A 10,973-nucleotide genomic window follows, 5' to 3' on the forward strand; every position below is an offset into this window, starting at 1 on the left:
TGCTGATTGCAACTCCCTCCTTTCTTATTTCTCCACTACCATGTACTATATTTTCTCTCTCCTTTCACTCTGACTCTGCTGTAGGGTTGCTGAGTGGTGCAGCAGACAGATCCCTGGTCCTGGGGCCAAGAAGCCCTGGGCCCCCATACGACCCCTTAGGCCCAGAATCCACCTGGCCCTATGGTCCTGGGCAGGCCATCCAATCCCAGCCCCTTGCAAGAAGTAAGAAAGAAAATGTGTTATATCTGGCCACTCTCCCCCCATGGTCCATCCTCTCCTCTTTTATTCACATCCCCACCCCTTCCCTCTGCTTCCCCCTCCTTCTTACTCCAGATGTCTATACCCCATTGAGTATATATGCTGTTTCCTCTTCTAGCCATCTCTGATGAGAGCAAAGTTTCCCTCATTCCCCCTTGCCTCCCCACTTCCATATCATTGCAATAGCTCATTGTAATAAAAAAAATCTTATATGAAATATCTTGGCCTATTCCCCCTCTCCTTTTTCTTTCTCCCATTATATTTCCCTTTTTTTCTATTGACTCCATTTTTACACCATATTTTATCTTCGAATTCAGCTTTCTCCTGTGCTTCAACTATAAAAGCTCCCTCTACCTGTTCTGTTAACTGAGGAGGTTCATATGAGTATTATCAGTGTCATTTTTCTATGCAGGAACACATGCAGTTCATCCTCATTAAGTCCCTCATATTTCCCCGCACTCCTCCAATCTCTATGCTTCACCCAAGTCCTGTATCTGAAGATCAAACCTTCTGTTCAGCTCTGGCCATTCCAAAAGGAACATTTGAAATTCCCCTGGTTCATTGAAAGTGTGTCTTTTTCCCTGGAAGAGGACATTCAGTCTTGCTGGGTAGTTCATTCTTGGCTGCATTCTAAGCTCTTTTGCCTTCCGGTATATTATATTCCAAGCCCTATGAGCTTCCAATGTAGTTGCTGCTAAGTCCTGTGTGATCCTGACTGCAGCTCCATGATATTTGAACTGTGTCCTTCTGGCTGCTTGTAATATTTTCTCTTTGACTTGGGAGTTCTGGAACTTGGCTATAATATTCCTAGGGGTTGTTTTTTTGGGATTTCTTTCTCGGGGGGATCGGTGGATTCTCTCCATTTCTATTTTGCCCTCTGCTTCTAGTATATCAGGGCAATTTTCCTGTAGTAATTCTTTGAAAATGATGCCAAGGCTCTTTTCCTGATCATGACTTTCAGGTATTCCAATAATTTTCAAATTATCTTTCCTAAGTCTGTTTTCCATATCAGTTGTTTTTTCAATGAGATATTTCACATTTTCTTCTAATTTTTCATTTTTTTGGTTTTGAAGTATTGATTCCTGATTTCTGGGAAATTCATCAGTCTCCCTGAATTCTATTCTTTGTCTGAAGGATTTGTTCTCCTCAGAGAGTTTTCTTATTTCTTTTTCCATCTGGCCAATTTTGCTTTTTAAAGCATTCTTCTCCTCAATAACTTTTTGAACTGTCTTATCCATTTGACCTAAGTAGGTTTTTAACATGCTGTTTTCTTCAGCTTTTTTTTGGATTTCCTTGACTAAGCTGCTGACTTCATTTTCATGTTTTTCCTGCATCTCTCTCCTTTCTTTTCCTAGTTTTTCTTCTAACTCCCACATTTGATTTTCATAGTTTTTTTTGAGCTATGTCATAGCCTGAGCCCAATTTCTGTTTTTCTTGGAGTCTTTAGATGCAGGAGCTTGTGCTTCCTCATCTTCAGACTGACTATTTTGATCCTTCTTGGGCTCATATGCAAAATATTTCTCAATGGTCTTCCTCTTGTTTCTTGGCTTGCTCATTTTCCCAGCCCCGGCCTGGTTTTGGGGTGCTTCCTGAGCTTTTGGGACACTCCCACAAGGGTCTCAGTGTGTGAGGCTCTTTCCTCCCTCCTGGCCTGTGAATGACCATAAGCGCCTCCCTCTGCCATGGGGCTGAGGTGGGGAGGCCCTGTTGTTCTATGGGGGCCTAGACTGCGATCAGGATCTGAATGTGGTCAGAACCCCAGAGTCCTGTTCCAGGGGCAGAGGACAGAGCTCTGCAGTCTCTCTTCACTCCCCTCCCTTAGCTCAATGGGCTCATGCCCTGGGGGCTCCTGCTTACCAGCTCCCCCTGCTTGTGTTTCTGGATCAGGGCTGTGCTGGCCAAGCTGCTGGCTGTGTGCCCTGAGGGCTGGGCTCCACGGGCTCACTCTGGCAGAGGTCCCCCGCTGTTCCCCCACTTTGTGCCCAGAGCTCCCCGGGGTGCAGCTCAGGAGACTCCCCCGCTGCTGTGAGCTGTGGCTCCCAGTGCCCTGGGGCTGCCTCCGGGAGGCTGAGGTTCTTTCGCTCTGGCGGGCCACCCCTCTGGCGGGCCACCCCTCCGACCCCAGGGAGCAGAGCCTTTCTGCTCTTTTCCAGGTTACCTTGAGTAGGAGAACTGCCTCACTGGGTCCCTTTATGGCTTCTGTCTCTCAAAAGTTTAGAGTTCTTAGTTTCAGAGTTTTATCAGAGAGCGCCTAAGACTGGATTCCTTCTTGTTGCCATCTTGGCTCCGCCCCTTGATTTGTCAAATTTATAAGAATATCAGTCATTCCTCAATTGATAAATTGTTTTTTAGGGTTTTTTTTTGCAAGGAAAATGGGGTTAAGTGGCTTGCCCAAGGCCACACAGCTAGGTAATTATTAAGTGTCTGAGACCTGATTTGAACCCAGGTACTCCTGACTTCAAGGCTGGTGCTTTATCTACTATGCCACCTAGCCACCCCCCTCAATTGACAAATTGTCAGATGGTATAAACAGGCAATTTTCAGAAGAAGAAATCAAGGTTATCTATATTTATGTAAAATGCTCTAAATAACTATTCATTAGAGAAATGAAATTTAAAGTGGCTTGGAGATACTTCTGAAAATGTATCACATTGACTATTATGATAGAATAGAAAAGTGACAAATGTTGAAAGAGCTGTGGGAAAATTGGGACTCTGATGATGCGCTGTTGGTGAAGTTGTGCACTAATCCAGCTATTCTGGAGAACAATTTGAAACTTTTCTCAAAGAGCTCTAAAATTCTATTCATCCTTTGACCTCTACTAGGTATGTATCCCTAAGAGATTTTAAAAAATGCCTATATGTATACAAATCTTTATAGCAGCTCCTTTTGTGGTGGCAAAGAATTGGAAATTGAGGAAATATCCATCAACTGGGGAATGACTGAACAAATTGTGGGATATGATTGTGATGGAATATTATTGTATTATAAGGAATGATGAGCAGGATGTTTTCAGAAAAAACCTGGAAAAGCTTACATGAACTGATGCTAAGTGAAATGAGCAGAACCATGAGGACATTGTATGCAGTAATAGCAATCTTGTATGATGATCAACAGTGAATAATTTAATTATTTTCAGCAATTCAATGTTTCAATAGAATTTTGCAGGACATATGATGAAAAATGCTATCTACCTCCAGAGAAAGAATTGATGGAGTCTGAATTCAGACTAAAATAGTCTTTTAAAAAGCTTTATTTTTCTTGGATTTATTTAGTTGGTCTTTGTTTTATTTCACAACATAACTAATATGGAAATGTGTTTTGCATATTGCATATTGTAAGCAATCAAATTGCTTGATTGGTTCTTGTCCTTTGTTATTGAAGAAGACCAACATGAGACAAATTACAGTGTGTCCTACTGTGACTGATCAGGCCAATATCATCTCTGAATGCTCTACCACAAGTTGTGCACAAATAGTCCATGTGAACACCTGGAGTGGATACTCTAAATTTATGTTTTCCATGTTTCCTTTGAGTTTCTTTAATTCTACCTTCCTCATAGAATGCAGCATCCTCATTGATGAGAACATGCCAGAGATGGTGGTCCTGTGCCAGTGTCTCCCATGCTGTACAATCAATTCTAATGTTCTTCAGGTAGATCCTCAGGGTATCTCAGTATCTCTTCTTCTGACAAATTGCTTATAGTCTCAGGGAAGGAGTAGGGGAAGGAAGGAGGAATGGAGAGAAATTGGATTTCAAAATTTTAAAGAATGAATATAAAAATTGCTTTTCCATATAACTGGAAAAACAAAATGTTAAAACAAAAGTAGGTACAAAATAGAAAACTAATTATAGATTTAAAGGTGGAAGAATCTTAGAGATTGTCTAGAGATTGTCTACCTTATTTTACAGATAATGAACCTAAGACTTGGAAAAAATAAGTTACACTGGTGGCAAAACTCAGGGATTTTTCTCTAAATATAATACTTTTTCCTTTGTACCAAATAGCCTAAAGGAATTGTTATTCAGCCATCATTTATGAAGTCTCTATTTTGTGCCAGGCCTTCTGCTATTGATTGGAGTTGAAAAGATAAAGTAATTTCTGTTCTTAAGAAATTTACATTCTTTTGGGAGAAACAACAGACATATTGTGAAAAGACCAATGTTACCTAGATAGCATTTTCCTCCCCTGCCCCAGTCTTACTACTGATTGGTCTGAACTTCCCTGACATAACTTCATAGTCTGGGGAGCCACATGTAATCTCTGCATCCTAGACAAACAGGTAGCCAGGTGCATTTTTACATGGAGAAGAGATGGGGATGGTGAGGGTGGGAATGGGACACCAAACCTAAACCAAGAGGGTACTTACTCTTAAAATACATATAAATACAAAATAAATAGTTTGGGAGAGAGGGCACTGCAATTGGGAAGCAGACCTAGAAAAGACTTTATGTAGAAGATGAATCTTTCTTTTTTTTTTTTTTTTTAGGTTTTTGCAAGGCAAATGGGGTTAAGTGGCTTGCCCAAGGCCACACAGCTAGGTAATTATTAAGTGTCTGAGACAGGACTTGAACCCAGGTACTCCTGACTCCAAGGCCGGTGCTTTATCCACTGCGCCACCTAGCCACCCCTAGAAGATGAGTCTTGAAGGAAGTATAGGATTCTAGAGTGCAGAGACAAGGAGGGATTGTTTATTAGGAAGGGGGCCAGTTAGTGCAAAATCAAACCCATAACATCTGATCAGATCATCAAGCAAGATCAAAAAGAGAAGAGAGAAGGTCAGAGTTTGGGGAATCAACTGTAATTAGCTGATATGATCTAGATGAAAGATCAGCAAAGGAGATTAAGAAAGAACATTCAAATAGGCATAAGAACCAGGAGACTTCAATCTCATGAAAACAGGAGAGGAGAAAGTATCTGAGAGGAGAAGGAAGTCAAGAGTGTCAAATAACACAGAGGAGTTAATAAGAATGAAAAATTTTGAAGACAATTAAACTTTTCAGTTGCCTTTATAAATAACTTAAAAACCGTCTTTCAGTTGAATGATGAAGTCAAAAGTTAGATAACATAGATTTTAGAAGCAAGTGAGATGAGAAGAATTGGAGGCACCAAATGCCTTTTTCAAGTTTAGACAGGAAGAAGAGGAGAGAAATGGGATGATAGCCAGAGGGAAGGGGAAGGATCCTGAGAGTTTTTTTTTTTTTAAGGAAGGTAGAGACATGGTCATAGTTATAGGCAGCAGAGAAGGAAAAGACTGAAGATGAGAGAGAGAGAGAGAGGGAGAGAGAGATTAATCTGCTGGAGAAAATAGGAGGAAATTGTGTCAAAGATAGAGAGGTTGGATTTGGCAAGGAGAAAAACTACCTATTTATCCAAAACAAGACTGAAGGAAGGGAAAAAGGAAGGTAACTTGAATAATATGAGATGGTGTGGGAGAGGGAAGGGGAAGCTCTCAGTAAATGGCTTTTTTCCCCTTTGGTTTACCAATTCCTCATATGAAAGAATTGGAGGCAGGTGGGAGGGAGTGCTGTGGAAGGTTTGAGGAGAGATGAGAATGTTTAAAACAGTCTGTGTGGAGAGTAAGATAGTGAACTGAATAGGAAGGAATAAAACATCTGCCTTACATGTTTTCATTAACTCAGTGACGGTACAATTGAGATTAGATACCAAATTTGTAGTGGAATCCTACACTGTAGTATTATAATCCTCTTTCAATAATATCATATCAAATACCATCAGCAATACTAACAGAGAAAGATAACTAATACTAACGATAATGTGAAAAATGTCTGTAAGCTACAGTACTTTGAAAACTACAAAGTGGTATGTAAATCTTTAGTATAATTACCATATCTGAAGTCTCTAAAAGCTTTTATTTAGTGAGAAAATTGAGACAAAAACCTTTTTAGTAAGAGTTAGAAAGAGATTGAGGCTTAGGAACTAGATTAATAACATATGCTAACAGAAACTTTATGAAATAGATTACACTAAATTTCTCAGGAAGGATGAATAGGAATCTCTGCTAAATCTTGACACATATAGGATTGCTCTTGGCATCAATTTATTGACTCAAAGGAAAGTGAGGGGAAGACAGTGAATTTTCCCATAGACTGGCTCATGATGGTACACTCAACTATCAAGCATCATGATGCTGCCCGAGATGCCTATTAGTATTTTCTGCCTCAGGTTTATAAGAATAGCTTTTCAACCAACGAGGTGGCAAATTAATGTGAATAGGGGAGAAAATCTTCTTAGGGAAGAAATCTGTTATTGCTCTTTTTTAAAATCAGTAACTTATGATCACTTGCACATTTCTAAATTAATTTATAAAAATTAAATATTAAATAAAAATTAATTTATAACAAAATCCCAGTGATGAATGTCTAACTAGACAGTTTAGAAAAGCCAAAATAATATCTTAGTGATATAAAGTAAATACAAAAAATCCAATTCACGTGCTTGTCATGGCATCAACTCCGTGATGTCGTGGTCTTCTTTGAGAATGAAAGACCAACATTATTATTTCTGGATGAGTGATTCAGAAGTGAGATGAGACTGCATGTATTCAGAAGTTTAGCTTAAATTTGGCCTCAGACACTAGTTATGTGACCCTAGGCAAATCACTTAACCTCTGTTTGCTTCTGTTGCCTCATCTGTAAAGTGGGGATAATAAGAGCACTTAACTCTCAGGGTTGTTTGAGCAGCCATGTGGTATAGTGGATAGAACACTGGGCTTGAAATCAGGAAGACTCATCTTCTTGAGTTCAAATCCTGCTTCAGAGACTTACTAGCTATATCACTCTGGACAAGTCACTTAATTCAGTTTGTCTTAGTTTCCTCATCTGTAAAATGAACTGGAGAAGGAAAGGCAAGCCACTCTAGTATCTTTGCCCAGAAAACCCCAAATGGAGTCACAAAGAATTTGAAATAACTGAAATTGATTTAACAATAAAAGCCCTGGTTTGTTGTGAGGATCAAATGATCAAATATTTTTAAAGTGCACATTGTCTGCAACATAGTAGGTGCTATTTTAGGAGCTATTTTGTTCATTAAGCAGATAAGTGTCACAGTGGGTAGCATACTGAACTTAGAAGCCTTGAGTTCAAATTTTGCTTCAGGCCACTGTTTAGGTTTTTTTTTTTTTTTTTTTTTTTTTTTTTTGTAAGGCAAACAGGGTTAAGTGGCTTGCTCAAGGACACATAGCTAGGTAATTATTAAGTGTCTGAGACCGGATTTGAACCCAGGTACTCCTGACTCCAGGGCCTGTGCTTTATCCATTATGTCACCTAGCCGCCCCTCAGGCCACAGTTTAAAGGTGTGACCTAGGTGCTTAACATCTCACCTATAAAATAGGGATTACATCACTTACCTCACCAGGTTGTTGTAAGGATCATACATAAGTACTTGCATATCTTTAAGAACTATTAAATGCCAGTGATTATTTGATTGTTGAGCAGAAAAATCAACATTGTAGGTCAGCCATCTCTAGGTGGTTTGGCATTTTTCTTGAGAGTGGTTTGCACATTATCACGGATACCTGATACTTAGTTGTACCTAGTTTCCTTTGGTGCGCTTTGCTGCTCTGCCAGGAGAGTGATTATTGTTAAATCCACATTAATACTTCCAAGGTAGTACTTGCAAACTTTGTATGAAAGGTAACTATCAGTCATTGTCAGAAGAAAAATGCCTAATTTCTAACTTCAGTGGATTTATGATCTTCTGCATCAGGACAGTTTGCAATCCATCCATATCCTCAACCTATGAGACTTTTGTCTATTGTCCTCCTAAAAGTCTTCCTTACAGGACTCTCCTAATGTGCTATGGTAGGTCTTCTAAATTTCTTGGTGTCACATTCAATAACAATGGAGTAAAATGACTATCCATTGAATATCCTTTGCTCTATGACCAAACAATATCCTTTCTCATTCCTATATTTCTCTAATGATCTTCTTTATGTGACTTTTCTTATTTACTTTTCCAATTACATGTAAATATAATTTTCTACATTCATTTTTGTAAAGATTTCTCCCTTCCATTCTTCCCTCCCCCCGCCCTAAGATCCCAAGTAATCTGATATAGGTTATGTGTGTATAATTAATTGTGTTACACATATTTCCATGTTAGAGAAACCACAAGAATGAAAAACAAAATAACAATTTTTAAAAGGGGAAGATAATATGCTTTCATCTGCATTCACATTCCATATTTCTTTCTCTAGATATGGATGGCATTTTCCATTGCAGGTCTAGAATTTTCTTTGGTTGCTGTATTACTGAGAAGAACTAAATCTATTACAGTTGATCATCACACAATTGAGGTATACAATATTCTCCTGGTTCTGCTCACTTCACTCAGAAGCAATTCATGTAAGTCTTTCCAGGTTTTTCTGCTCAGTCTGCTCATCATTTCAATAATATTCCATTATATTCATGTGTCACAACTTGTTCAGTCATTTCCCAATTGATGACATTCCCTCAATTTCCAATTCTTTGTCTATGTGACTTTTCTTGAATAATTCATTCATTGGGAATGTGTTATGGTTTGCTCCCTTGCCCTTTGGGTTTCAACTTTAATTCTTTAGAAATTGGTGTTCTGTGCCTCCCAACCAAATATACTATAATACCAGAAAAACACATGGTAAAGGATCTCAGACTCGATAAGTGTTGGAAATTCTCTCTTCCATTCTCTATCTTTTAACTGTAACTTCTTAAAGAAGCCATCTTCATTAAATGTCCTTACTTCCTTTCCTCTCACTCTCTTCTCAGTCCTCTTCACTCTGACTTCTAACCCCATTGATCAACTCAATAGCTCTCTCCAAAACTGCCATTGATATTCTAAGAGCCAAATCTTATTAGTGGCCTTTCCTCTGTATTTGACACTGAATACTCCTTTCTGGGCTTTCATAACAGTGCCTACTATTAGTTTTCCTCCTATCTGTCTGATCATTCCTCATTCTACTTTATTGGATCTTCACTTATGACATACTCACTAATTGTTGATGTCCCTCAAAATATTATTAACAACTCTTTTTGTGGTGGCAAGAAATTGGAAATTGAAAGAATGTCCATTGGTTGGGAAATGACTGAATAAGTTATAAAAGATATGTGAATATAATTGAATACTATTGTGCTATAAGAAATGATGACCAGATGGATCTCAGGAAAAATCTGGAGAGATTTATATGAATTGATCTTGAGTGAAGTGAATAGAGCCAGGAGAACATTATATACAGTAACAGTAATAACGTGCTATAACCACAGTGACTTAACTCTTCTCAGCAATACAATGATCCAAGACAATTCCAAAAGACTTAGTCTCAAAGAGAAAGAACTTATGAAGTCTGAATGCAGATCAAAGCATGCTAATTTTCATTTTTTGTAGCTTTTTTTCTTTTGTTCTGCTTCTTTCATTCTATGACTAATGTGGAAATATATTTCTATGATTGCACATGCACAATCTATATAAGATTGCTTCCATATTTGGAACTCAAAATCTTATAAAAATGAATGTTAAAAACAATCTTTACATAAAATTGAAAAGAACAAAAAAGATATAAGTTCTTTGAAGACAGGTTTTAGTCTCCTCCAGGTTGGTCTGTATATGCTACATGAAGTGGTCCATTACCACTAAGATGCTACTTCAGAAACAAGAAGTCTATGTTCACCTGTGTAGCAAAGTAGAAAGTGTTAGACTTGGAGTCAAGAAGATCTGAGTTTCAAATCCTGGGCAATTCATTTAATCTATTTTAGTCTCAGTTTCCTTATATTTAAAATAATAATATTATAATAACATTTTAAAATTCTAACATCATTGATAAAACAATTATAATAATGATTAATTATGATCAATCATAATTATATTGTTAATTATATTATAATGAGTATTAATATAATAACAATTCCCTATTTATTACAGAGCCTAGGACATACTACAGTAATTACTCATTAAAAGCATGTTGATTGATTGACTGATCTATGACTTCTGTGACCCTAGGCTCATAGAGATAAATTGACTTTTGCCTCATAACAAGATCAAAGACAGGATTTGACCCTAGGTCTTCTTGACTCTGAGAATAGACATCTACTCTTTCATGCTTCTTCTTAACTAAGGAATAAAGATATACATACATATGTGTGTGTGTGTGTAACAGATAGGACATTGTTCTAAGGAAAAGCCTTGAGTTATTAAAAGCTCTATACAATTTTCTTTTTTTAAGTAATATTTTTCCAATTAAATGTAAAAACAATTTTAACATTTGTTTTTTTAAATTTTGACTTTCAAATTCTCTCTCTTGCTCCCCTTACTATTCCCTGATACAGCAAACAATTTGATATAGTTATACATGCATAAAAATGGAAAACATATTTCCATTTTAATCATGTACAAATTTTCTAAAGATAGTCATGCCTCTGACACATACCTGCTATGTGATTCTGGATAAATGATATAGTCTCTGAGCTTATATAACTTTCTTAGATAATAAGTTGAAGAACATTTGCTGATATCTGTGTTGTTGGAGGGAGTCTCCTTATTGGTAGTTTCCTACAATAATGAAGTTACATATCTGATTGAAAAAAGAAAACACTCCCAAACTTCTGTAGGAAATGATAGTCTGTGTAGATATCAAATCTTTTAACTAGTTCCCATTTTTAGTGTCAATAGTTTGTTTAAATGGTAGTTTTGCCTCAAATGGGTACTCTTACTTAGCATTTTT

This window comes from Macrotis lagotis, chromosome X, assembly GCF_037893015.1.
Source record: "Macrotis lagotis isolate mMagLag1 chromosome X, bilby.v1.9.chrom.fasta, whole genome shotgun sequence".
In the NCBI taxonomy this organism is placed as follows: Eukaryota; Metazoa; Chordata; class Mammalia; order Peramelemorphia; family Peramelidae; genus Macrotis; species Macrotis lagotis.